The 25730-nt window shown below is 42.6% G+C and overlaps 1 protein-coding gene across 9 annotated transcripts in view; it reads left to right on the top strand.

The window, feature by feature from the left end:
* RAI2 (retinoic acid induced 2) overlaps window positions 1–25730 on the top strand; it is a 388924-nt gene that overhangs the window by 221257 nt on the left and 141937 nt on the right. The window lies entirely within an intron of this gene.

Genomic DNA, 25730 nt, shown 5'->3' with positions numbered 1-25730 from the left:
TTTCTAAAATCCTTTCACCCAAGTTCCCTGGAAACCAACAGGATTTTCAGCACAACTTAACCTGACAAGTATTGCTTTAGTGCCTCTTATGGGGCCATCTCATCATGCCCCACAGGTCCACTGAGACAAGCCAAGAAGCCAAAATCACCTTGTGGACAAGAGCGAGTTCCCTGTAGAGTTCCCTTCACCATAATGCTGAGAAGTCACCCTGTGTGTCTGCTGATGGCCCCATGGGACTCAGAAACACCCCGTTGTAGAAGTTGTAGGACACACTGATCAGGGTTCCTAAGAACTAGTTGCAGAGAATCCCAGTTTCATGGGCATGCATGATTTCATATTTTGACATCTCGCCTGGCATATGTTTAGCAAACTTTCTGATTTTTTTTAATTAAAGATAGGCAAGTAGCCCTTCAGAAAAGATTTTGGAATGGAAGCCAGAAGAACGAGGTTTGAGTTCTTATTTTACCACTAGGCAGTTTGTTATAATTTCTGAAATTTACTTTAAAATTCCCCATCAATTTGGGGTACCTGCATGGCTCAGAGGGTTAAGCATCTGACTCTTCATTTTGGCTCAGGTCATTATCTAAGGGTTGTGGGATTGAGCCCCCCATGTCAGGCTCCATCCTTAATGGAGAATCTGCTTGAGATTCTCTTCCTCTTCCCTCTCCCTCTGCCTTTCCCCTTGCTCACACACACGTGTGTGCTCTCTCTCTCTAAAAATAAATAAATAAATCTTTTAAAAATTTCTCACCAATTATAGAGTGATATTACATGCTGCAAATTTAGGTTAAGCAATAAGCCAGATGCAGATCGATCATGTATACTCCAGGGCTGGTGTGTGGGCACTCCAAGCACAGCACCCACCCTCCACAGGCTGCTGCTATACCCATTTCTGCTATCTAGATTATCTAGCTTTTGCTAATGAGCATAACAAATGTCAGAACAAGGTTTTATTATTGGAATAAATAAATGACTTGTTAATTAGCAAGATGAAGGTTGAAATGAGCTCTCATTGATGAAATTGCATGAATTCAAGGTAAGTGGATCTGTCCAAATATTTTAGCAATATTTCGTATTCTTGCATGAGCGAGGTTTAAGAACCCAGTGATATCCGCAGCTGGTACTCTTAGGGATAGTACCCAAGAATTGAACCCTATGTGGGCCTTTGTCCAACCATTGGTTTAGGAGGATTTCTGATTGCCTGATGCTGGCTATAATGAATTACTGTCATGCTTTGTGGTTGTTATATACATTTTTGAGTGAACCTTTTTTTTTTGCAAGGTGATAGAATATGGGCTGAGGCTTGCTTTCCCCATAACCTCGTCCTGAGGCTGCAGTGGAGTAGTTAACCTTCATTCATTCCAGCCTTTGCAGCGGCAACCATTAGCTTTCAAAAATATTCTCGTAGCTGAGTATGAACAAAGGGGCATGAGTCAGCCACAACCCAGATAGTTTTGTGACTTGCAGTTTTTTTTTTTAAGATTTTATTGGGCAGCCCCGGTGGCTTGGCAGTTTAGCGCCTGCTTTCAGCCCAGGGTGTGATCCTGGAGTCCCGGGATCGAGTTCCACATCAGGTTCCCTGCATGGACCCTGCTTCTCCCTCTGCCTGTGTCTCTGCCTCTCTCTCTCTCTCTCTCTCTCTCTCTCTCTCTCTCTCTTTCTCATGAATAAATATTTATTTATTTATTCATGAGAATAATGAAAATAAATATTTATTTATTCATGAGAGAGAGAGAAAGAGAGGCAGAGACACAACACAGGCAGAAGGAGAAGCAGGCTCCCTGCAGGGAGCCCGATGCGGGACTCGATCCGAGGACTCCGGGATCATGCCTGGGGCCAAAAGCAGACACTAAACCGCTGAGCCACCCAGGGATCTGTGACTTACAGTTTCAAATCTAGTTGCTATACTTCTCTAAGTCTCAGGCAGTTTATTAAAAGAAACCAAGAGGATCATCAATGTTAAAGATATTTTTCTGGCTAAAGATTCTAAATCTTAAAAAATTCTAACATATGAAGAAAAGTCAAACAGACCAAAATACAGTAGATCTTGCTTTTGAGCCCCTTGTACCCCCCTGCTGGGCCCCCTCAATCCCAACGCATATTGTGTGACTCTTTTCAATAATCTAAACCCTTGGGAAACTTAGCCCATGCTTGCCATTCTGTCTGTATGGTCCCAATTAAGTCTGTGGACTGTAATATGGAATCCTGACAAGGCTCTGAATGTTGCTAAGTTAATAGAATATTCTGGCAAAAAGCAGAGTGGAGGAGATGATACTTTACAATTGTCTCACTTAGCATGCTCCTTTTATTCTGAGAAACACTGGCAATGGGGTTGGTTTCAATTTAACATTTTCCTTTAAGGGAACCTAGCAGTGGTACTCCTCTCCCAGTGTGGTTTAGATGAAGCATCAAGTCCAATGACCTCGAGGCAAGTCTGCTCAGTGCTTTGTGGGGTCAGTGAAGCTATTGCAAGAAGCAGACCCCAAACTGTGAGGCTCAGTCACTTGCTTGTTCCAGCAAAGGAGGAAGAGCATGTTTAATCGACCCATTGATAGATAGTTGTTCTTATTTTATTCTCCTAAACAGCCTTGGTATCTTTCTATTGTGGCTTCCCGAGGATTCCTGGCCTGAGCCTTTTATAGTCCCTAACGAAGCTATTGTACTATTTTCAGTCAAGATCTGTGGCATGAAACAAAGAAGGCACTTGACAGAGCTGTTTCCAGTGCAGTTATTGAAAATAATCCCAACCTATTGGGGCCAAAAAGAACCAAGATCAAGACAAAGATCAAACTGTTGTTGCAATCTTGCGCAATAGCGGCTCCAATGAAAAAATGCTGGGCAGCAAACCAGCAGAGACAGTTCATCTCAAAGACTTTTCCTTAGAAAAATTCTTCAAGACATCTGGCCCCCAGCTCTGAAGTTTTCCTGTTTTGTGTTATCTAAATGTTTGTTGGGTTTCAGCTTTGCTACGTGTTTTCGGTTTTCTAAAAGAATTTACCTTTATCTTAAAAAACAGCATGAAATGAATGATCCCTTAAGGGCTTGAAGCAGGTTATAATTGCATATTATTGTACCTGACTATATTTTAAATAATGGGAACACAAAAAATATGAGTATCAGAAGTCTTGGTTAAAATGTCCATGAAAGATGAAACAGGAGGGGTTGACAGGTATTTCTTTAAGGCAATATGGGTGGTTCAAGTCTACTAATTGGCTACTAAAGAAGTTCATTTGTTCACCATTAGGTCAAACTAAAAAAAACAGCCCATTTAAAAAATATATTTTATTTATTTATTCATGAAAGACACAGAGAGAGAGAGAGAGGCAGAGACACAAGCAGAGGGAGAAGCAGGCTCCCCGCAGGGAGCCCAATGCGGGACTTGAACTGGGAACTCCAGGATCACACCCTGAGCCAAAGGCAGACACTTATCCGTTGAGCCAGCCAGGCATCCCACTTAGCCCATTTCTTTGAAGGGAGGTGAATATTAAACTCCAGTGGTCCTGATGTTTTCCCAGAATCAAGCGCCATGCTCCTTGAACTCAGGCAAGATATTTTTCTTAGATAAACATTTCATAAATATCTACTATATGCCAGTTGCTGTGGTGGGAGATTAGGAGTATATCCTCAAAAATCCCAAAGTTGTAAGGAGGTATGGATACATGTTTGAGAACCACCAGCTATCACCTGATTTTGAAATCCATGAGCAAGCTTTGAGCTATGGAAGTGCTAATGACAGCCATCCAAGGCCAAGAGGCCAGTAGAAATGAGATGCAGATGTGGTACCCTAGAGGTTGGAAGTAGGGCTTGAGAGGCCTAGGGGATTTGACTTTTTAATTCACTCCATTCTCACCTCCTTACCTTTGTTCTTCTATCTCTGAAGACATCAGTCTCTAGGCAGGAGTGAGTGATTAAGCCAGTCACTGCAGTGAGCATCTCAGCCGTGGCTCTCCTTCAGAATCGAACTTAAAACAAAACAAAACAAAACATTTGCCCAGTTTCAGAATCAGAATTACTAAGATGGAGCTAGGGACTCCATATTCTTATAGCATTCCCGTCACAATTTTAATGCTCATCTTAGGTTAAGACTTCCTGGACATAGAGCCCATGTATTCAGAACACTTCGTACTAACGGGCCAGGAGACTATGAAAGAGAGAGAGAGCCAGGTCCCTGCCTACAAATGATTTATTGCAACCAGAGAACTGTAGGGAGAGAACATGAAAATAATAAAGTGAAGGAACAACCCAGAAAGAAGGCCATCGAACTCTGTTACATTTACTGTTTCAGAGGTTGTAAGTAGTATTGAAGCTTTTGCACAAGTAGGCTCACCTCTAATATTTGGCTTTTTTTTAAAAGATTTTATTTATTCATGAGAGACACAGAGAGAAAGGCAGAAACATAGGCAGACAGAGAAGCAGGCTCCTTGCGGGGAGCCCGATGCAGGACTCGATCCCAGGACCCCAGGATCAGGACCTGAGCCAAAGGCAGATGCTCAACCACTGAGCCACCCAGGTGCCCCTCACCCCTCATATTTGTAAGACCTGTAACCATAGTACAAATGGAAACATGTGTGTGAGTGTATCTCCAAATACTTAAAAGTTATAAATAAGCTCAGAAACTGTTAATCAAAATATGTCTATCCCTCTATCTTGACAAATACATTTTTGTAAGACCTGAAAGACCAGGTTTGAATTTAAAATTACTGGATTCCCTGGAGTTCCACACTGGACCATAATGACATGGGGAGAGTAAGCTTGGGTTACTAGCCTTTGGCCCAGCTACCCTTCCTTTCCCCCTTATTCCATCTCCCACTATAAGGAGCCCCATGGGTGCATGGACCAGTAGGCTGGAATCTCTCTCTAAATTCTATTCACATCTCTCTGAAAACAGCTACTCCTTTGGCCTTCCCTCTAGTATATCGTATTCATACTGAGTACATCATCTGCCCTTTGAAAGAGGGACCCAGGGAAGAAGCCCATGCAATCTCTAGAAGCTAGCTTGGGTCATTTGGTCAGGGAATTCCAAGGTTCCTTTTATCTAAACCATGGTCTAGAAGGTTTTGGCCTTGCTGGCTCCTCACCCTGTAGGAAGGGGCCCAGCCAGAGTGGGGTTCTCTAATGGTCAAGGCCAAGGATAGGGCCCCTCTTAATGGGATCAAAGAATACCACTGTGTCCACACAAGATGACAGATGAGTCCTACAAACTATAGGCTATGGGAACACGAAAACCTACCTCACTGACCAAAACTTAGTTATGTAGCCACAACCAGCTAAAACTTGCACCCAGATAAAAATGGAGATTCTATTCCTGAGGAAAAAGAGGAATCTGGTGACAACTAGCAGTGTCTGGCAATGGGCTTTTGAATTCAAACAATAGAAACTGACTTTGGAAGATTTAAGCAAAAAGGGAATTTACTGGATGACTATTGGGTGATTCAGATATTTGATAGGCTGAGTCGAGGGTCAAGCTCTGAAAGGGAGCAAATGATCTATCCAGAACACCATCAACAACCCAACCCTCAGAGCTGCCATCACTACCAGACTCTAAATGATGCCACTGATGCTATGTATACTTTCTCAAATGTCCCTACAGCTTGACATCATTCTTTCTAGAACTGTGCTGTTAAATACGGTAGCTAGTGCATGTGGTTAGTGGTACTGTATTGTACAGTGCAGATATAGAACATTTCCATCATTGCAGAAAATTTCTTTGGACAGTGCTAGTCTAGACTCAAAGTCCTGGACCAAGGCATCCAATTTGCCAAGGGCTAGCCATAAACTATTATGTGCCTACCTCTTGGCCATCAGGAGGACGCCCCACACCACAGTGCAACAAAACTTGCTCACAATAGGGAGGAGGTGTGGATGCCTGGCAGCTAAAAAAGCAGGAAATGTCCTCTGCACACTTACTGGCAGTGTGATCTTGGGCTAACTACTTTTCTAGCCTCAATTTTTTTTGCATCTGTACAATAGAAATAATGATAACTGCCTCTTAGGATTGTTATGGAGATAAAAAGATAAGATATGAAAATTACCAGGACCATCTGCATTAATGGAGTCTCAGATATAATAATAACCAAATGCAGTGCATGGTCTATGATTGGACTCTGCTTTGAACAACCAGCTGCAAAAGACATTTGGGAGACAATTGGGGGAAATTTTAATATAGAATAAGGGTTAGATAATATTAGAAAATTATTGTTAATTTTGTTAGGTGCAATGATGGCATTGTGATGATATAGGACCCTATATCCTGGCTAAGAGTTTTTAAGGATAAAATATTATTGTGTCTAGAATTCTAAATATAAAAAATAGATGACAGAACTATGACAAAATGCGCATTGTTAAATCTAGACAATAGGTAAATGGACATTATTCTTATTCTGTCTTATTTCTGACATTTTAAAAAATAATTTATTAAGAAAGAAAAGTACCATGTCCATAACAGGAATTCAATAAATGTGAGTTTCTTTTCTTCTCTCATAATCTTAGGGACCTTATAGTCATCTCAAAATGGCTAGAATGCTTCCCATACTTTTCCCAGCCAACCTGCCCCACTTTTCCCAAGGCTACCTGCTTCCAGGCTTCCTGCCCTTTCTGTGATGGCACACTCTCTGTATCTGTGGGGTCCTTTGAATACAAAGAGTAGTTTGCCCAATAATGGGAGGAGCCTCAGAAAGAGAATGCTTGTCCATATCACTGATACAAGATGCAAAGCCATGGGATGCCTGAATGGCTCAGCGTTAAACTCTGCTTTCAGCTCAGGGCATGATCCTGGGGTTCAGGGATCGGGTCCCACATGCCTCTGCCTGGGTCTCTGCCTCTCTCTCTCTGTCTGTCATGAATAAATGAATAAAATCTTAAAAAAAAAAAAAAAAAACAGATGCAAAGCCTTTCCCCTTGCACCAGAGCAGGAGTTCAAAGAAAGATCGGTGTGCTGGTGATCATTTTCATATATGTCAGATCAGCCCCCCTTCCTGATGCCTAATTTAGAAATAAGTGATGTTGGGAAAGAGGAGGATGTGGCAGCCAGTTTTTCACTTTAGTTGATCCACTTATTCAGTGAATGTAGAGGACAAAGGTATGGAGGTTTGGAGGGTTTGAGTCATCTCACAAAGATTGATAGTGGGAGACAGGCAGACGGACCTAGAATAGATCACCCAATTTTCTCTCTCTCTTTTTTAAAGATTTTATTTATTTATTCATGAGAGACACACACACAGAGAGGCAGAGACACAGGCAGAGGGAGAAGCGGGCTCCATGCAGGGAGCCTGACGTGGGACTCGATCCCTGAACCCCAGGATCATGCCCTGAGCCAAAGGCAGATGCTCAACCGCTGAGCCACCCAGGCATCCCCTCAAATTTCTCTTTGAGTGGTCATGAGAAATGACTTACCAAAAACAGGGATTGTGAAGCCTGTGGCAAATAAACAGCAAGCTACAAAGGCTAAATAATGTCTTTGTGTAGTGTTGAAGTAACAACAGTTTCCATGTGTATGTGAGATCAAGGCAAGTAGCCAAGATCATCAGTGCCTACTTCTAAAGGCAAACTAACTTATGGTACAGGACCTATCTTTAGGTACCATGTGCCAAAATATCAGCTTTGTATACAAGAAGCAAGCATTTTGCTTGAGGCCTATAGCTATTTTCAACATTAGAGATGATAAAATAGTGACTAAATAAGAAAGCTAGTTTTTTTTTAAAAAAAGATTTTATTTATTTATTCATGAGAGACACAGAGAGAGAGAGAGAGGCAGAGAAACAGGCAGAGGGAGAAGCAGGCTCCATGCAGGGAGCCCTATGTGGGACTCAATCTTGGGTCTCCAGGATTACGCCCTAGGCCGAAGGCAGGCGCTAAACTGCTGAGCCACCCAGGGATCCCCGAAAGCTTTATATTTGGTGTAGTAAGTAAAACAATGAGTAAGGACATTTTTTTCCAACCAGATTTCTACCTTAAACATTATGTTTCGAAGTTTAACAATTGGTGTGTGTGTGTGTGTGTGTGTGTGTGTGTGTGTGTGTGTGTTGGGGGTAGAATGAGTACTCTGAGTGACTTTCCCACTGCATAGCAGCTATGTCCTGGATAAAAAATATGAAATGCCTTTCAAGGCATTTCTGGTTAAGTGGTTGGAGAGATTTCCAAAGGCTTCCACAACAGCAGTTTCTAAAATAAAAAAATAATCCAGGCCCAGACCAGAGCAGGAAGGCTTAAATTATAAGCAATAGGTAAGTGGGGAAATGCCCTGAGGGTAGATACCAATAGCAACACATAATAATACTGAGAAATGGGCCAGCTTTGAGGTAGGAATGCTGGTCGAGGACCCATTTATTAAGCCAAGATCTTTATAGTGGCTGAAGTGGTCTTAGATCAGAGATGTCTCTGACTTTCTGCTGAAGTAACTCCTTTTACAGAAAAAAGCTCTTCTAATTTAGACCTACAGGGTTCTCACAGATTAAAATCACAGTCAGCTTGCAATACAGTAAGACAAGCCACCCTGAGCCAGAGGCAGCATAAATAACATACAATAGATTCAGATCTTGGTTTGATGTGCAGATGGTTAAGCATCTCCCTTCAGCTCAGGTCATGCTTTTGGGGTCCTGGGATCGAGCCCCACATCGGGTTTCTGGCTCAGCAGGGAGTCTGCTTCTCCCTCTGCATCTCCCCCTGCTCATGCTTTCTCTCTTTCTCTCTGTCTCGAATAAATAAAACCTTATAAAAAATAGATTCAGATCTCCAAAATGATTGGAAATATAGGAATTTTCAGTTACAGAAAATACAGAACAACTATGTTTGAAATGTTTGATGATATAAAAGATGTGGTCATACAAATGAGCAGGTAACAATAGGCTGGCAGAAATAACTAGAAAGATTTTTTAAATAGAACTTCAATAAATAAAAATACAATTATTGAAACAAAAAACCCAAATGGACTGTTTAAACAGTAGATTAAATCCAGCTGAAGAGAGGATTAGAAATTACCCAAAATGCAGCACAAAGAGGGAAGGAGATAGAAACTATGAACGAGAGAGATCAAGTGATTGGGGGCTAGAATGAGAAGGTCAAACATAAATCTGATTGGAGTTTCAGAATAAGAGGAGAAAGAGAGAGAGATTTAAAGACATAGTGGCATGACTCTTAGACGACTGATGGAAAACATAATGCATATCCAGGAATCAAAACATATACCAAGAAGGATATTTTCAAAAGAGGAAATTCATGTCTAAACAGATCATAATTCAATTGCAGAACACTAACTGCCAAGAGATCTTAAAAGGGACCAGAGAGAAAAGATGGATCATCCTTAAAGGAATGACAATTAGACTAACAGTTGCCTTCAACAGCAATGGAAATCAGAAGACTATGGAATAATATTTTTCAATTATCAAGAGAAGATAACTTAGAGCTTAGAATTGTGTACTCAGGGATCCCTGGGTGGCGCAGCGGTTTGGCGCCTGCCTTTGGCCCAGGGCGCGATCCTGGAGACCCGGGATCGAATCCCACATCGGGCTTCCGGTGCATGGAGCCTGCTTCTCCCTCTGCCTGTGTCTCTGCCTCTCTCTTTCTCTCTCTGTGACTATCATAAATAAATAAAAATTAAAAAAAAAAAAAAAGAATTGTGTACTCAGAAAATCATCTTTCAGGAAGGAGGGTAAAATTAATGTTTATAAATACACAAAAATGGAGGGATTTACTACCAAAAGATCCTCACTAAAAGAACATCTTCTAAAAGATGAGCCTCAGGAAGAAGGAAAATGATGTCAGAAGGATGATCTGAGATGTGAAAAGGAATAGCGAACAATAAAAACAACATATACGGGGGTAGCTGTCTGGCTCAGTCGGAGGAACATGTGACTCTTGATCTTGGGGTTGTGAGTTCCAGCTCCACGTTGAGTATAGTGATTACTAAAAAAAATACACTTTAAAAAACCATATGTAACCATATATACATATGAGCAAATACGTAAAAATGCAAAATCATACACATATGATCAAATAATATTTTTTTGGGAAAAGGAATACTAATGTTGAATTATAGAATTAAGAAAAATGACAAAAATAAAATATTGGCCAAGAATCACATGCAAGTCGGGAGAGGAAATCAGAGTTAAAATCTCCTAAGATCCTTGAGGCACCTGGGTCGTTTCAGTTGGTTAAGTATCTGACTCTTGGTTTCAGCTCAGGTCATGATCTCAGGGTTTTGAGATCAAGCCCCACATTGAGCCCCATGTCACTCCTGTGCTTAGCACGGAGTCTGCTTATCCCTCTCCCTCTGCTCTTCCCTGCACTTGCACTGTTCCTCTCTCTCAAATAAATAAATAAGATCTTTAAAAAAATCTCTTAAGATCCTTAAGAGTATTGTTAGAGAACAAGTGTTAGGAAAACATTTTCTATAAAGGAGCAGCTAGCAAATATTCTAGGTTTTGCAGGCCATGCAGTCCCTGTCATGAATATGAAACTCTACCATCATAGGGTGAAAGTAGCCATAGTTGGTACATAAATGAAAGAAGCCCATGGTCCAGCAAAACTATTTACAAAGACAGGTGGTGGGCAGATTTGATTGATTGGGCCATAGTTTGCCAATCCTCTTTCTAGAGGAAAGTTAAAATATTATTAAATTTTTTACTTTGTAAGGTGAGTATACATGATAAAAATTTCAAGGGTGATCATAAGTGAGTAAAAACAGAGTCGATGGGGTTCTCTGGGTGGCTCAGCAGTTTGGCACCTGCCTTCAGCCCAGGATGTGATCCTGGGGTCTCGGGATCAAGTCCCATATCAGGCTTCCTGCATGGAGCCTGCTTCTCCTCTGTCTGTGTCTCTGCCTCTCTCTCTCTCTCTCTCTCTCTCTCTCTGTCTCTCATGAATAAATAAATAAAATCTTTAAAAAATAATTGAGTCGATGAAGTCCAAATAAGTAAAAAGGAACAATGAAATAAGGAAAGAAATACACTCAAAACCAGACAATAAACCACAAACAATTCAAATAGCAAGAAATGGGAAAGAAAAAGAATCACAGAAAAAGCAAGTAAAAAATAAGGTAGCAAACCAAGTCCAAATATAATAATTGCTATTACTCACTGAATATGCAAGTGAATTAACTAGCTAATTTATTTATTTATTTTTTAAAGATTTTATTTATTTATTCATGAGAGACACAGAGAGAGAGGCAGAGGCACAGGCAGAGGGAGAAGCAGCCTCCATGCAGGGAGCCCGACACGGGACTCCTGGGTTTCCTGGATCAGGACCTGGGCTGAAGGTGGTGCTAAACTGCTAAGCCACCTGGGCTGCCCTTAACTAGCCAATTTAAAAAGCAGAAATTATCAGATGGGATTTTTAAAAAATGTAGCTATATGTCCATTACAAAAGTCACATTTAAGGCATAAGAATGCAGAAAGGCAGAAAGTAACAGAATAAAAAAAAAAAAAAGACACACCAGGCAATTATTAACCCAAAGAAAGCTACATTGGGGAATACAGACTTTAAGATAAAAAGCATTATCAGGGTTAGAAGGGCTCACTAGATCACTGTAAAGGATTCAATTCCTCAGGAAGATAAAACAATTCTAAACTTGTATGCACCTAATAAAATAGACTAAAATGCATAAATATTGGCAGGGGAACAGTCCTTTGGGAGATGCTGGGAGTAGGTGATGACTTTAGGAGCTTAATGAGATTGAGCACTTAAGCAACCAGAGTCATAAAATCATGTGCTTCCATCCTTAAAAGTAGAGCCACACCCCAAAATAGGGTAGTGTTAAGACCACCTAACACCATGAAAAGGAGTGTGTGCGTGTGTGTGTTTTAAACTTAATTAATTAGAGGAATTCCCAAAGGGATGAGTGTGTGTATGGGGGGAGTGCTAGAGGATTCTTATTTACATAATAGCCCAGAGGCTGGCTGGAATCCATTATTAGATTCCCTGCACATGTGCCCTGGAAAAACTGAGCAGAGGGGAGAGACCATATGGCCAGCAGAAGAAGAAAGCTAGTGTGATCGGTTCACGAAGGTAATGCTTGCCCTACACACAAAGGAGATCCATCCTAGCTTCATTTATTTCAGAGAACAGTGACTGACCAGCTTAGGTAGACATCAGGAACACTGGGAGGAATCCTGTAGGGAGAAAACCACTCAAAACATAATTCTAAGGTCATTAATCATCATTCTCTTCATCTCCATCAATCAGTTCGGGCTGCAGTGGGGTGTACATAATACTGAGAATACCTGCTCTTTCCCTTCAAATATCAGCCATTCCCTTTATAGAATAAAGGCAAGAAATCAGTGAAAAGACAAAAAAATGCCCATCTCTTCATATCCTGACTAATCTCTGAAAAAGCTGAGTTCAGGACTGATGAAGGCTCAGAGCTCTGAGCATGGCAAGGGCTGAGTCCGCTATGAAATAGGGGGTCTGGGGAGGCTAAGGGAAATTCACTAAACATGGGCTGTCCTGAATTATCAAGGAGGGGACAGAGATGTGGGGCGGAGTGGGTGTGGAAAGTAGGGTGCTTTAGGCTTTTGGTTGCTATAGGAGTGGTGAGGTGTCCTGGTTCTCTTCCTTTGGCCCTCCACCCCCTGGCCCAGATCTATGCCCCACCTCGCTCTGCCTTGCTGTGCACCTGGGAAGCTGGGCCTTGTGGATGGCATCATCTGGGCTCACTTGCTGGCCAGCTTCCACAGACACTGAGCAATGGGAGACCCTGGCAGTAAGGTGGAGTAGGAAGAGAAAGCAGTGAAGGTCTTTCTTCCCTGCTCCCTCTCTGCTTCGGCAGTGCATCCCTTCAGGACTCTTGAAGCTCCAAAGACCCTTTGGCTATAAACAACTCTACCTTAATGATAATGGCTAGCATTGATTGAGTGCTTACTATGTTCCGGTGCTTGCTATAACCCAGCACATTATATAGGTGAGCTTGCTGAAGCCTCCTGACAACCCCATGAGGTAGGTACGCTATTTACAGATGGATAACTGTGACACAGAAAGGTTAACTAACTTGCTCAGAGTCCATCAGTTACTAGGTGCAGAGCTGGGGTTTCAACCCAGGCTGTTTGGCTCAAGAGTCTGTATTCTGAAGTTCTAATAGAAGCCATAATATATGTAATTTTTCTTCTAGCCCTATTAGAAAAATGAGAAATGAAACAAGTAAAATTAATTTTAGTAATATATTTTTATAAACCCAGTATATCCAAAACATCATTTCAACGTGTACTCAAATATTTCGGAAATGAAGATATTTTGCATTCTTTACTTTGGTATGAAGTCTTTTAAAATCGGTGTGTACTTTATACTTCTAACACATCTCATTTCAGACACTGAATGTCCATTGGAAATACTTGATCTGTATTTATTTTTTTCTATTTCTTTTTTGTTAAGGATTTAATTATTTTTTTAAAGATTTTATTTTTTATTTAATCAGAGAGAGAGAGAGAGAGAGAGAGAGAGAAAGAGGCAGAGTCACAGGCAGAGGGAGAAGCAGGCTCCATGCAGGGAGCTTGATGTGGGACTCGATCCCAGGTCTCCAGGATCACACCCTGGGCTGAAGGCAAACTGCTGCGCCACCGGGGCTGCCCAAGGATTTAATTAATTTATGAGAGAGAGAGAGAGAGAGAAAGCGGAAGCAGGGAGGAGGAGTGGAGGGAGAGAGAGAAGCAGACTTCTTACTGAGTAGGGGGCCCGACATGGGGCTTAATCCCAGGACCCTGGGAAACATGACCCAAGCTGAAGGCAGATGCTTAACCGACTGAGCCACCCAGGCGCCCCATTTGATCTGTATTTAGACTTCATAAAACTTACAGTTGAAAATGTAAGTTAACATACTGAAGTCATTCCAACATATCTAAAAGTTTTCCGATAACTGAATTGAATAGCGATCTTTAATTTTTTTAATTCTTAATGAGCTTTTTATATTAGAGTAATTTTACCTTTACAGAAAAGTTGCAAAGGTGGTACAGAGGTTACCATACAACAAATACATATATCCCTATTGTTAGTATCTTTGGTTACTGTGGGACATTTGTCACAACTCAGAAGACAACATAGATACAGTGCTATTAACTAACTCCAGTTTTTCTTTGCACTTCACCAGTTTTTCCATGAATGTCCTTATTCTGTTCCAGGATCCAATCCAGGACACTTCATTATATTTATTCGTGGATCCTTAGTCTCTTCTGGTCTGCGATAGCTTCTTACACTTTCCTTATTTCTTGTGACTTTGACAGTTTTGAGGAGTACTGGTTGGGTATTTTGAAGAATGTTCCCCGATTGGGGTGTGGCTATTTTCCTCATGGTGAGACTGGGGTGATAGTTTGGGGGAAGGAACACCACAGAAGTGAAGGTGAAGTACCTTTCTCATCACATCGTATCAATGGCATGTGCTATCAACATGACTTATGACTGGTGATGTGGGCCTTGATCATCTGGCTGAGGTCATGTTTGCCATATTTCTGTACCCCAAGTTACTTTTTTCTCCCTTTCTATAGTCTTTTCCTTGGAAACAAGTCACTGAGCACAGCCTACACTTAAAGATCACTGGGGACAGGGTGCAGAATAAGCTCCAAGTACAGTTTTAAATTTAAATTTATGAGGTGCCTGGGTGGGCTCAGTTGGTTAAGCATCTGCCTTTAGCTCAGGTCATGATCCCAGGGTCCTGGGATTGAGTCCCCCTTTGGGCTCTCTGCTCGGAGGGGAGCCTCCTTCTCCCTCTTTCCCTGCCTGCCTCTCCCCCTACTTGTGCTTTCTCTGTCAAATAAATAAAAAAATATTTTTTTAAAATTTAAATTTACTAAAATTAAATTAAAAATTAGTTCTTTAGTCATTCAAGCCATATTTCTAATGGCTTGTATTGGATGGTGCAGCACTAGACATCACCACACTTCAGTATTTGAGGCAAGAGGCAGCTGGCGAGGAGGTGAGGTACTAACAAAGAAGCTGATGGGCCTGAGTTAATGGGAAGGAGGAGATGATGAGAGAATTAGTGAAGCACAAGAGAAGGTCAAAGACAAAAGAAAGTTAATGAGAAGGATTAAGAAAACATGGGGTAGCGGGTGTGTGTGTGTGTGTGTGTGTGCATGCACGTGCAGAAAGAGGAGAAGGTAGGAATGGAGAGATGTTCCAGAGAATATACATCTTAACCGTGTGCTGAAACTGAATCCTGGATTTTGGTTAAAAAGCTTGAACTCACAAATCTGGGTTTATGTTTCAACTGTGCCATTTCTTAGCTATCTAATGATCTTGGGTGAGCCGCAAATCCTCTAAGCTTGTTTCCTCATCTGTAAAATGGGTTGGTAAGTCCTAGTACTTACCTCATGGGGACATTGCAAGGATCAAAGGATATTTGTGTTTCAAAGGGCTTCATAATCTTTGCTGGCGCTCTTGGCAGCAGTGAACCCTCCTACCTTGGGAGCCTCCTAGGTATTTGGTCAGGCATCAGCTGGCTCCCAGTGCAAGGAGGTCTTGAGGCTCAGGCAAGAAGAGTTATCCGGATGGTTTCCAGTCTCTTTTTCCTATTTCCCAGCCTATCTCCATCCCCCACCCATGACTGCAGCCCACACCACACCCAGCCCCAGCCGCCCCACGATCCTCTGCTGGAGCCTGCAGGCTGGGCAGCGTGCTCTGGTTGTACCAATAAAGGACTTGTTTTATGGCAACAAGTCTTTATTTTCATACAAGGTGCCCTGGCAGGTGACCATCAGAGGACACACTGCTGTTCACAGATCCACAGAACCGAACACGAGCACGTTAGCATGCGGCCTTACTGTACACATGGGACACCGGGGAACCGCTTCAGACACTGCAGGTAGGAAACAGAATGGGCCAACGCCGCCCGTCGAGAGGCCCACGGATCACTCAGCAGTGCCGCGGGCGGTCTTTACTGAGAGCAGCATCACCATCACTCTGGCAGTCTGTGAGCAACTCTGAAACGCAAGTCTAGTGAGAGGTACGACAAGCAAGCGAGCGAGAGATACCCTGTCCCGTCGCAGGGAGGCTGATTCAGGGCCTGCACTGGCACGTTTCTCGGCGGCAAAGCAGCCGTTTTAACAGCCTGGGTTTCCCTTACCACATTTGTTGGCCATCAGCAAAAGTAAGAATTTCCGACACATGAGCTGAATAAGCCTAGGATTAAAAAGCAGAACACGGTCCACGTAACAGAGCTGCTGCTACTTTGCGACTTCTGCCCAGTTCTCACCTGCTGTCCTGCAAAATCCCCCCATCTGATGAATTTTAGCAAAGCTTCTAGCAACTGTAACAGACCTTTCCTAACCCAGCTCTAGATGCTAAGTATCAGAAACAAGTGCCCGTGAAGTGGATGTGTCCATGGGAGAATGGCAGTGTTTCTACTGGAGGTAAGTGTCAAGTTTCCTCTTGAGGTTGTCAAAGGAATCTGCTCCCATGTAATCAGCCTGGCCCTGTTCCCACCGCTCCTTCCGTTCTTCTGAGGACAAAAGGCTGTGCCGCAGCCGGGGTCTCCCCAACGGACAGATGCGATATGTCCAACAGACACCTTTACAAATGGAAAGGCATGGGATGGTGTTAGTGGGACATGAAAATTAGCTGTTCTGTTGGTAAGTTAAGGTGTATTGATCCCTCTTTTGCCTCCCCCTGTGACCCCCAGATCCAATCTCTGCCCCATGGTCCCCATGGCCACCTGGCATCCAGCTGGGGTTGGCCAATGGAAAACACCATCAAGAGCTCTGAGTGGCAGGAGAGAAATCCAGGAGATTTCTTCTTTGCTCTTTCACTGCTTTGGCATCCTGTCTCTGGTAGTGTCTGCACCCCTCCAGGATGACAGCTCCCATGGGGAAAACCCTCCTCCGTGGTTCCAGCTCTCACCAGGCTCTTGTAACACTGTTTCCTTCCCTCATTCCTTCAACCCTAGGACTGGCAACAGCTCCCCACTCTTGCTGGTTCCTGAGGGCCTCGCCATTTAGGTTTGTTCCCCTAGCACTGCCCATACTTCAGCGTGTTGATCTTTCTTTGGTTTTCATTTAAATTATCTAGTATGAATTCTATGTCCTGCTTGGCCCCTGATCGTGGTGGAGAAGATGGTAAGGAAGAGAATGTTGAGGGTGACTGAAGTTGATGAGATCACAGGGCCATGGTCCCCATGTAAGGACTGTAGCGATTGAACTGGAGAGTAATTAGCCTCTGAACAAACACATTGTCAGGGGGATCAGAGGAGAAAGGACACACAGGAGGATAGTTGTACAGAAAGGCATGGAGGATGCCAGTGGTGTGGCTAAGAGAAAGAAGAGAGAGGGAGCTGAGCTAAAGGCTATATCAAGATTTCCAAGCCAAGTACACCAAGAAGTCAGCCAGACCACAGGAGCCAAAGCAGAAGGTACAACCCTCAGTGATGAAGACATCAAGAGGCTGTGCTTGGTTTTTAAAAGAGTGTGGATGTTGGATTCATACAAGTATGGTCCTGGTTCTACAAATGACTAACTGTGTATCCTTGGGAGATTTAACTTGCCTCTCTGTCCTTGATTTCTCATGTGGAAAATGAGGGGTAGAGCTCTGGGATTTAGATAGAAGCCATTGTTTATTCATTCATAGTCCACAAATATTTTTTTTAGCACCTGTCATGTATTTAGCAGTAAATTCTTGGCCCAGCAGTAAATGAGATAGGTAAGGTCCCTCCTCTCATGGAACATTCTAGTGAGAACAGACAATGGACAAGTAAGGCATCTTAAGTCAGGTTCCCTGGAAACAGATTGTGATGGAGACCTGCATACAGAAAGCTTATTATGGATGCTCTTAGGGATGCCACCAGTAGGCAAGTGAGGGAAGAGGGACTGAGCAAAGACTGGTAGGGAGAGGTGGGTGTTACAGAGGCTTCAACCCACCCCACAGAAGCTCTGGGACCAGCATAGCCCCTCAGAGTTGCCCCAGGAGAGGCAGGTTTGTGGGCCTTTCTACCCCCATTTTAACAGTCATGATATACAGGCTGCCCTGGTGTGGGGGCGGGGTGTGTGTGATCAATGGACAGTTCTTGAAAGGATGCTTAGCTGAGAACACTCAGCAGCCATCACTCCCACTACCTGGGGGAATGAGAACCATAGTCCTGAAAGAAGGATCTGGAGAGCACAACAAAGCATTTGTTACATGAATAAATAACTGAACAGGATAATTTCAGGTAGCGAGAGATGCTACGATGACAACAAAACTGAATAATGTGATAGATGGGGGGGCACTTAGATTAGATTAGGTGGTTAGAGAAGGCTGTGGCACATCATAGCTGCTCAATAAGAATTGGTTTCATCGACCTTCCTTTTATTTTGTCGGGACCGCTGGACACATGAATATCAACCCATCATGAGAAATACGTGGTGCTACTTCTCTGGATGAGGCAGACTTCTAGATGCCGTGGAGATTGCAGAAAAGTAAGACCCAGTCTCTGCTCCCAAGGAACTTGCAATGTAGTTGAGGAAGATAAGGGATATAAAAAATTAGCAAGCGATAGCAGGGGGTATAGCACTACTGTCAACAAATGGTTACAAACATGGATAGAAGTGTCCAGATCCTTTTAACATAGGTGGAATTTCACAGGTGGAGAAAAGAGTCAGCGGCATAATTTTGGTCAAGAAGAGTAACTGGAGCAAAAACCAGTGATCTGGGATTGGGCATGGAGTGTCGGAGTGTTTCATTTGTGGTTTGGGCTCAGCAGAACCAGGCTATTGTCCTTGTGCATTGGCCTATGATCTTTTCCTAAAGCATTATTGGGTTTGTCCAAAGGTAGAAGATCACTAAAACCCATTTCTTAGACACATGAGTTCTTGGTGTGTGTTGGCTGTGTGGGACAGGAATGACAGACTGGGACCAGGCGGTTCCAGAAGCTTCTTGATAAGGAGTAAAATAAGCCTGAGAGTTTGAGTCCAGGCAACTATGAGAATGGTGATCACGCCAGTGAGGATGGGACTTGCAGGTAAGTGGGATATGGGATCAGATTTTTGAGAGAGATTGGGAATGAGAGGTAGTTTGGGAATAATATCTGTAGAGCTAATGCCTTGAAACCAGGAAGGAGAGTGAGAGCCCCATGAGAGAACTTACAAGAAAAGAACAGAGGCTTGCCTCCAGCACTTAGACAACAGGTCCTGTACTACTACAAGTAGTAGTACAATTAGTTCAAGTCTTGGTCCTTGAAAATATATATCCTAAAGCATTTTCAGAAGATAAGGATGGTCAGCAACACCCATAGGCATCAGGAAGACAGAAATGGCAGCAATTTCAGAGCCTTGGCCCTGGTACATTTTCTGTCTCCTTGGTTTGAAAGACTTTGTTGGCAGCAGGGGTCTGTGCATTCCAAGGGTTTGAACTTGAAGGGGATGTCATTTTTGTTAACCTTTAACCAAGAAGGCAGTCAGGGAGGAGATAAATGATCTGCTCAGAGAGAAATAGCAGTTGCATTCAAAGAGGGTATAGGAGATTACTGAGGCACTACTGTGAACGACCCCACGACCCTTCTCTTCATTGGAGGATTGATGGAGAAAAGGCTCTCCCCACTTTTTCTCCAGGCACTAAAGGTGAAGTCCTAGGAGTACTAAGGAAGGGATGACAGGACAACTTGAAAAATTAAGAAGGATATGAATCAAATAAACAAGGAGGCATTTATCCAAGACTTCTAAAACAACTAAAGAAAATGTATTAACCTTCTAATGAAAATACTGTTATCCAATTCATCACTGGAAACACCTCTTTGGGTAACTGTTGCATTCATTCACCATTTCAGGAAGTTGCTTAGTGGGATCCAAGCTCTTGGGATTTCGTCTACAATGCCTACCTGTTGTCGGTCAAGAGGCAGTAACAGAAAGATTTAGATTAAAAGGAATAGAATTTCGTCTCACAGTTTTGAAGTGTGTTTAAGACAGTGATTGAAAGCGTTAAGTCAGAACCTGGTCTAATGTGGTAGACACTAAGATATAGTGATCCAAGTGGCTGGTTGAGACTCTTCAAAGATCACTAGAAGTAGGGTGAGTGGAGGCCAGAGCACCGAGGAGAAACAGAATGGCAGATTGGGGAGTCCTTAAAAAGCATAAAACTGAATGAGGTCAGTAGTCTAGTTAACAGTACTGTACCGATAGCAGCTTCCTGGTTTTGCTACCCTGCTACCATGACATTAGATGTCACCACCAGGAGAAGCTGCGTGAAGGGTACATGGGGCTCTATGTACTATTATTGCAGCTTCCTGTGAGTCTATAATTTCAAATAAAATGTATGAAAGAAGGCGTGTGGTGGGGGAGGTGAGGACAATCCTCATGAGCTATAATGAGTATTTGTGTGGCTCTATACAGTGTTTAACATTTTCACATACATTCTCTCATTTGCACCGCCCAAGGGCACTGTTACATAGCAAAGGTGTTCTATTATCCCTATTTTATAGATGAAGAAACGGAGGCTCAGAGAGACAAAGTAACACGTGTGGTCACAGAGAGCAGATTGCCAAGGCAAGGGTCAAACTCACGTCTTTGAGTTCCAAATGCCACGATTCCCTGAGTCCAAATCCATCTGGTCTACCTTGGGTCACACAGACACAGACCCTGAGATGAGGATTTAAGGGCAAGAAGCTTATTTGGGAGGTGATCTGAAGCTCCAGTAGGGGAGCAGGGAAGCTCGGCAGGGAGAATATATGATGGAGCCTACTGCCTGTGTGGGCAGCAGGGGTGCACTCCTGCTGGGGAGCTCTGGGAGGTGAGCTAGATCATGCCTTGGAGTTAGACCCGACTAAGGGGTGAGGACACTGGCATATTTACCTCTCCATCCATCCTATATCCAGTGAAGGCAGTGCTCCTGGGGTGCTCATTCCATGGCTCCTCTAGGTGACTCCATTCTCAGGCCAAGAGAAAACCTCAGGCAGAGAATTGAAGACACTGCTTGAAGTAGGACGCTGTCAGCATACACTGGAAAGGTTAATGCACAGGGGATGAGGAGGGTCCCCACCGACAGTGACTGTCTCTTTATTCTAGCACCCACACTCTAAGCTTTTTGCCACTCAGATTGTTTCCTCTCATCCTAGAATACTCTCCAAGCACAGGTGCGCACACACAGGCACGCGCACACACATACAGATTGGTCGGAGCAAGGGAGGGAGGGCTGTTCTTATCTTGCCTGTTGGGGCCAGGAGTCAGCATCTGAGAGAGAAAGAGCAGGAAAAAAGGCATACGTGCATGTGTGTACGTGGATCCTAGATGTGTGCACATCTGTATCTCTTTGTGCATCTCAGTGGTTATGATCCAGCAACTTATTCCAAAAGCAACGTGAGGTGTCCAGTGGGTCAGGGGTTAAGTCAAAAGTCAAAGGTTAGTTGGCATTTTCCACTGTACCAATATAAGCATTTTATTTGGTTTGGTGGATATTACAGAGGAACATACTGGGCTTCTGGACAAATGGGCTGGCTAAGTGGTGGTGGGGTGGAGGGTAGAGGCAGAGTCAGCCAAGGCCTTTCTCACGGTGATTGCCGCCCACTAAAGAATTGATTGGCTCATTCCTTATTCATATGGTATTTCTTCTCCAGGGTACACGCTGATATACTCTTCATCTCTGTGGGCTAATGTAATCATTATGTGCACACTCTAGAAATTAATGCCAATTCCCCCTGCTTGTGCCTGAAATAGACATTTCAGACATTTATAACTCAGTCATTTTAATCCAGTCATTCGCCCCAAGTATGTTCCCAATTAGAGCCATTTTGCTCTGTGGTTGATACCATGAAGTGGAACACATGTTCTGATCTTAAAAAAAAAAATCTTTTAAATAGCAAAGGTATACTGTGTTTCCCCCTATTATAATAATTGAAAAGCAGCTGATGGAATCTTTCTCGACCGTTTACCCAACCATAAAAATCTGACCCTTGAATTAAAATCATAAAAATATCCAGGGGATGTAATGCCTTGAAATACAGAACATTTTTTTTGTCTCTATAAAACTTCCACAGCTTTAATTCATTATATCTTCACAGGTTTTTTCATATTTAAAAGCTGCCATAAGGTTGTGATACCAAGTCATGAATAATAAAGTAGTGTTCAGTTTTGGTACATGTAACGTCATTTTGTTTCCCAATTTAGTATCAATTCCTTCTAAATTGTAGCCATATTCTTGCATTAATACTATCACATTTTGTAAGCCTCCATATGAACAAACATAAAACCACTTTAACCTAGAAAATGCATTTGGATTTATCCATATTTTGATCCCATGCTCTTTTGTGCTCTTTAAACTTTGGTGGGTTTTTGTTGTTGTTGTTGTTCTCACCCATTTTCTCATCATAGACTGGAAACCACATCCACTGACAGCCTGATGCCCTTACGATAGGTCTGCCTCCGTTTCAAGGGGCTGGCAATTTAAGAGAGCCTGTCTCTTGATGCTGGGCTCACCAGGAGCCCATTAAAGTTTCCCAGGTATAAGACCTGGGGTACAGATCTGCCTCCCTTAACTAACGTTTCTCTCAAATCCCTGAACAGAGAGGACCTTGGTGCAAGCAGTGCTTACCAGGCATAAGCACCCGGGAGAATTACCCTGCTTGGCTACTAACATATCAGCATAGAAATTTCTGGTGGTTTCTCAGTGATTTACTGCTGAATGGGTGCACCTGAGGAACTGAACAATGAATAATCAAAGGGTGTTCAAACGCCTTGTGAAATGGCAGAGGCTACAATATAATTAAGAGCAAATATTAAGCAACACCAGCAGAGCCTGCCATTTAATTTAATTTTAGAAAGTAACTTGGCATATGATATGACAGTTTTGGCTTTGCTGAGAAGGGTGATTCAGAAGCAACCCAATCATCAACCATTGGAATCATTTCGTCAAAGAAAGGCCATTTGAATTGTCCACAAGTGCCAGAGGTACAGCGTACATCAGTGCCCATAAATACAGCAATGCCCTTCTAGGAACGGTGGGTCTTTGTCTCATTGGGACCCTGGTTCGTGGAGAAAGGGATGAGACCTACTGTCTTAGGGGAAAGTAGAGATGACACCTCGACCTCCACTATTTGATTGGAGGTTCTCTACCTGGAGAGCTCTAATGAGTTCCTGGCGAACACAGGCTTTTGTCATGATTCAGAGACAGAGGTCCTCTTAAATTGCCAGCACTTTGCAAAAGCCTCTTTATTTGGAATTTTTATGAATTACTTTTTTTTTGGGGGGGGGGGAGGTATAGCTCACAGGACAGTGCACAAATACGGAGTGTACAGTTTAAGGATGAATGTTTACCTCTGTCTCCACCCATGTGACTCCCATCAGATCAAGACAGAATATTTCCAGAGCCCCAGAAGGCTCACTCCTGCCCCCCTTAGCCACTGCCCCAGGGTAAGCACTGTCCTGACCTCTAGCGCCATGAAGTGGAATTGCTGGGTTATAGGGTATGTGCATGTTTAATTTTAATAGGTACTGCCAAACCTTCTGCAAAAGAGTTGAACTCATTTATAATCTTAGCCAATTACTTTTTGTTTGCCCAGATTTTCTGTTGTTGGCGCTAAAAATGCTCGACAGCTCTTCTCTTGCTGGTGCTTGACCTAACCCATGACAAGCTTTCATTACCCCCCTGGGGTTTTAGTGGTGTATAAGCCAGTATGGCTGTCATTTGTCATTTGCTTGTGGTGGCAACCACAGAAGGAGCAATATGGTAACACACTATGATTTCACAGTTATCGTGGGTGTTGCCATGGATTTCATGGTAAGTCTCCACAAGATAAAACAAGGTCATCTTGGTAAATCTCAACAAATCATGACCTGTGTGATTACCTTCTGAGACCTCAAAGCCTGAACTACTTTTTCTGCCTCCTAGGCAAGGAAACGCACCATTCTCAAAGGGCTTCCAAGAGCTGTTTGGAAACGAGTGGATTTTAAAACCTAGGAGTGTGAGAGGAAGCCAGGGGTTTGCCAATAGGAGTGTCATCATTCAGGCCCCATTTCCAATCTAAACCAGCTGATGGTGTCTCTTTATATTTTTTCTTTCTTTTTCAAAATTATAATCAGGCTTAAAATTTCTCGTTTCAGTTTTTATTCAATTAGTCTTGGAAAAATGTGTACCTTTAAAGATCTGGGCACAGCTGACAGAGGGTGTATGACACAAATATTTTGTTTGGTATTCATGTCATAGACTATTAGTGCCATTTGTTTATAATTTGGTTTTATTTTAAACATTACTCAAAAAAAAAAAAGGAAACAGCTAAACGCCAAGTGGCAGTTTATCTGATCCACTGAAAACATTGCATTTAATCTAATCCCTTTTCAGGGATTTAGAAATTAAATAAATATATAAATGCCTACCAGAGAACACCTCGACATTTTCTTGCCACCAACCAAGCTAAGAATGCATGCCCAATGACAGGAAATGTCATCGGGGGATTGCTTTATGAACAGCCAGTGAAAGGAGGATATAAAAAGGGGAAAGTAAATGAAGCAAGATTGACCAAATATAGATAATTGTTGAAGCTGAGTGATAGATGCAGGGGTTCTCTTTTCTCTACATTTTGGAGTTTGTTTTTTCATAATAAAAAAAAATTTCAAAATCATATCAACAATAACAAAAGCAACCAAATTAATAATTAAGGGGTATGGAGCTATAGAACGAGCAAAATTTTCAAAATAATTTATGGAAATATGAATGTGGACTGATATTGTTATGTTTAAAAAATAATCCATCTTATCTTTTAGAGATATGCCCAGAAGTATTTATAGATGAAATGATACGATAGTTGGCTTTTACTTAGGAAATGAGTGAGATTGGTCATGGGTAAATGGTTGTTGCTGGATGACGGAGCTATGGGGGGTTCATATACTGCTCGAGCTACCTTTTTATTATTCAGAAATAATGCAAAAAAGTAATTTATGCATATACGTTCAAGGAAAACAGATTAGTACCAGGTGATTGCAGATTTTTCTCTTCATACTCAGGGTATGAAAAGCTTAAATTACAATATGTTTATGAACCCAGCTATCGTATAAAGCACCTTTGAAATTATTCTTTCATGTGGGGAATGCATTGACACCAATAAAGATTAAAAGTGCAAGTCCAAACAGAAAGGTAATCGTGGGGTTCAGATAAACGTCACTCAGTGGACTAACAAATTCCTATGGTTCCAAGGTTACCAGTACAAAGGTGTGTGGGGAGTAGGGCTTCTGTGCCTCTGTGGCATGTCCATCGTATCACCAGTCGGTGAGCTGGCTAGGGCAGGGGTGGGACACAGCTTCCCCAGCCCTGCCTCTTCTAAACACTTACAGACCATCATACAAGGGTTAGAATGTATGGTGCGGGGGTGCCTGGGAGGCTCAGTAGTTGAGCATCTGCCTTTGGCTCAGAGAGTGATCCCAGGGTCCTGGGATCGAGTCCTGCACCAGGCTCCCTGCAGGGAGTCTGCTTCTCCCTCTGTCTGTGTCTCTGCCTCTCTCTCTGTGCATCTCTCAGGAGGAAATAAATAAAATCTTAAAAAAAAAAAAGAATGTATGGTGTGACAAGCGTACCACGTGGAAACCATGGGTTTGAACACTGCAGTATGCGTAGTAGTAGTAGCCAGAACCTCTGGGTCTAAATCTGGAGCTGTGTGACCTTTGGTAAGTTATTTAACCTCTGTGTGTGTCAGCTTCCTCATCTTTAAAACAGGAGCAATTATAATAATACTGCATCTCAAGGGGTTGTTGTGAGGCATAACCGAGGTCAAGTCCTTAGAATAGTGCCTGTTATAGTCATTATTATCATTATTTGTGAGCAGATCTGTCCTAAAACATCCTACTTACCAATGGGGCAGCAGG

Source organism: Canis lupus, chromosome X, assembly GCF_011100685.1.
Source record: "Canis lupus familiaris isolate Mischka breed German Shepherd chromosome X, alternate assembly UU_Cfam_GSD_1.0, whole genome shotgun sequence".
NCBI classification, from domain to species: domain Eukaryota; kingdom Metazoa; phylum Chordata; class Mammalia; order Carnivora; family Canidae; genus Canis; species Canis lupus.
Note: the sequence above shows the minus strand (reverse complement) of the source record. Positions and strands in the feature narration are given on the sequence as shown.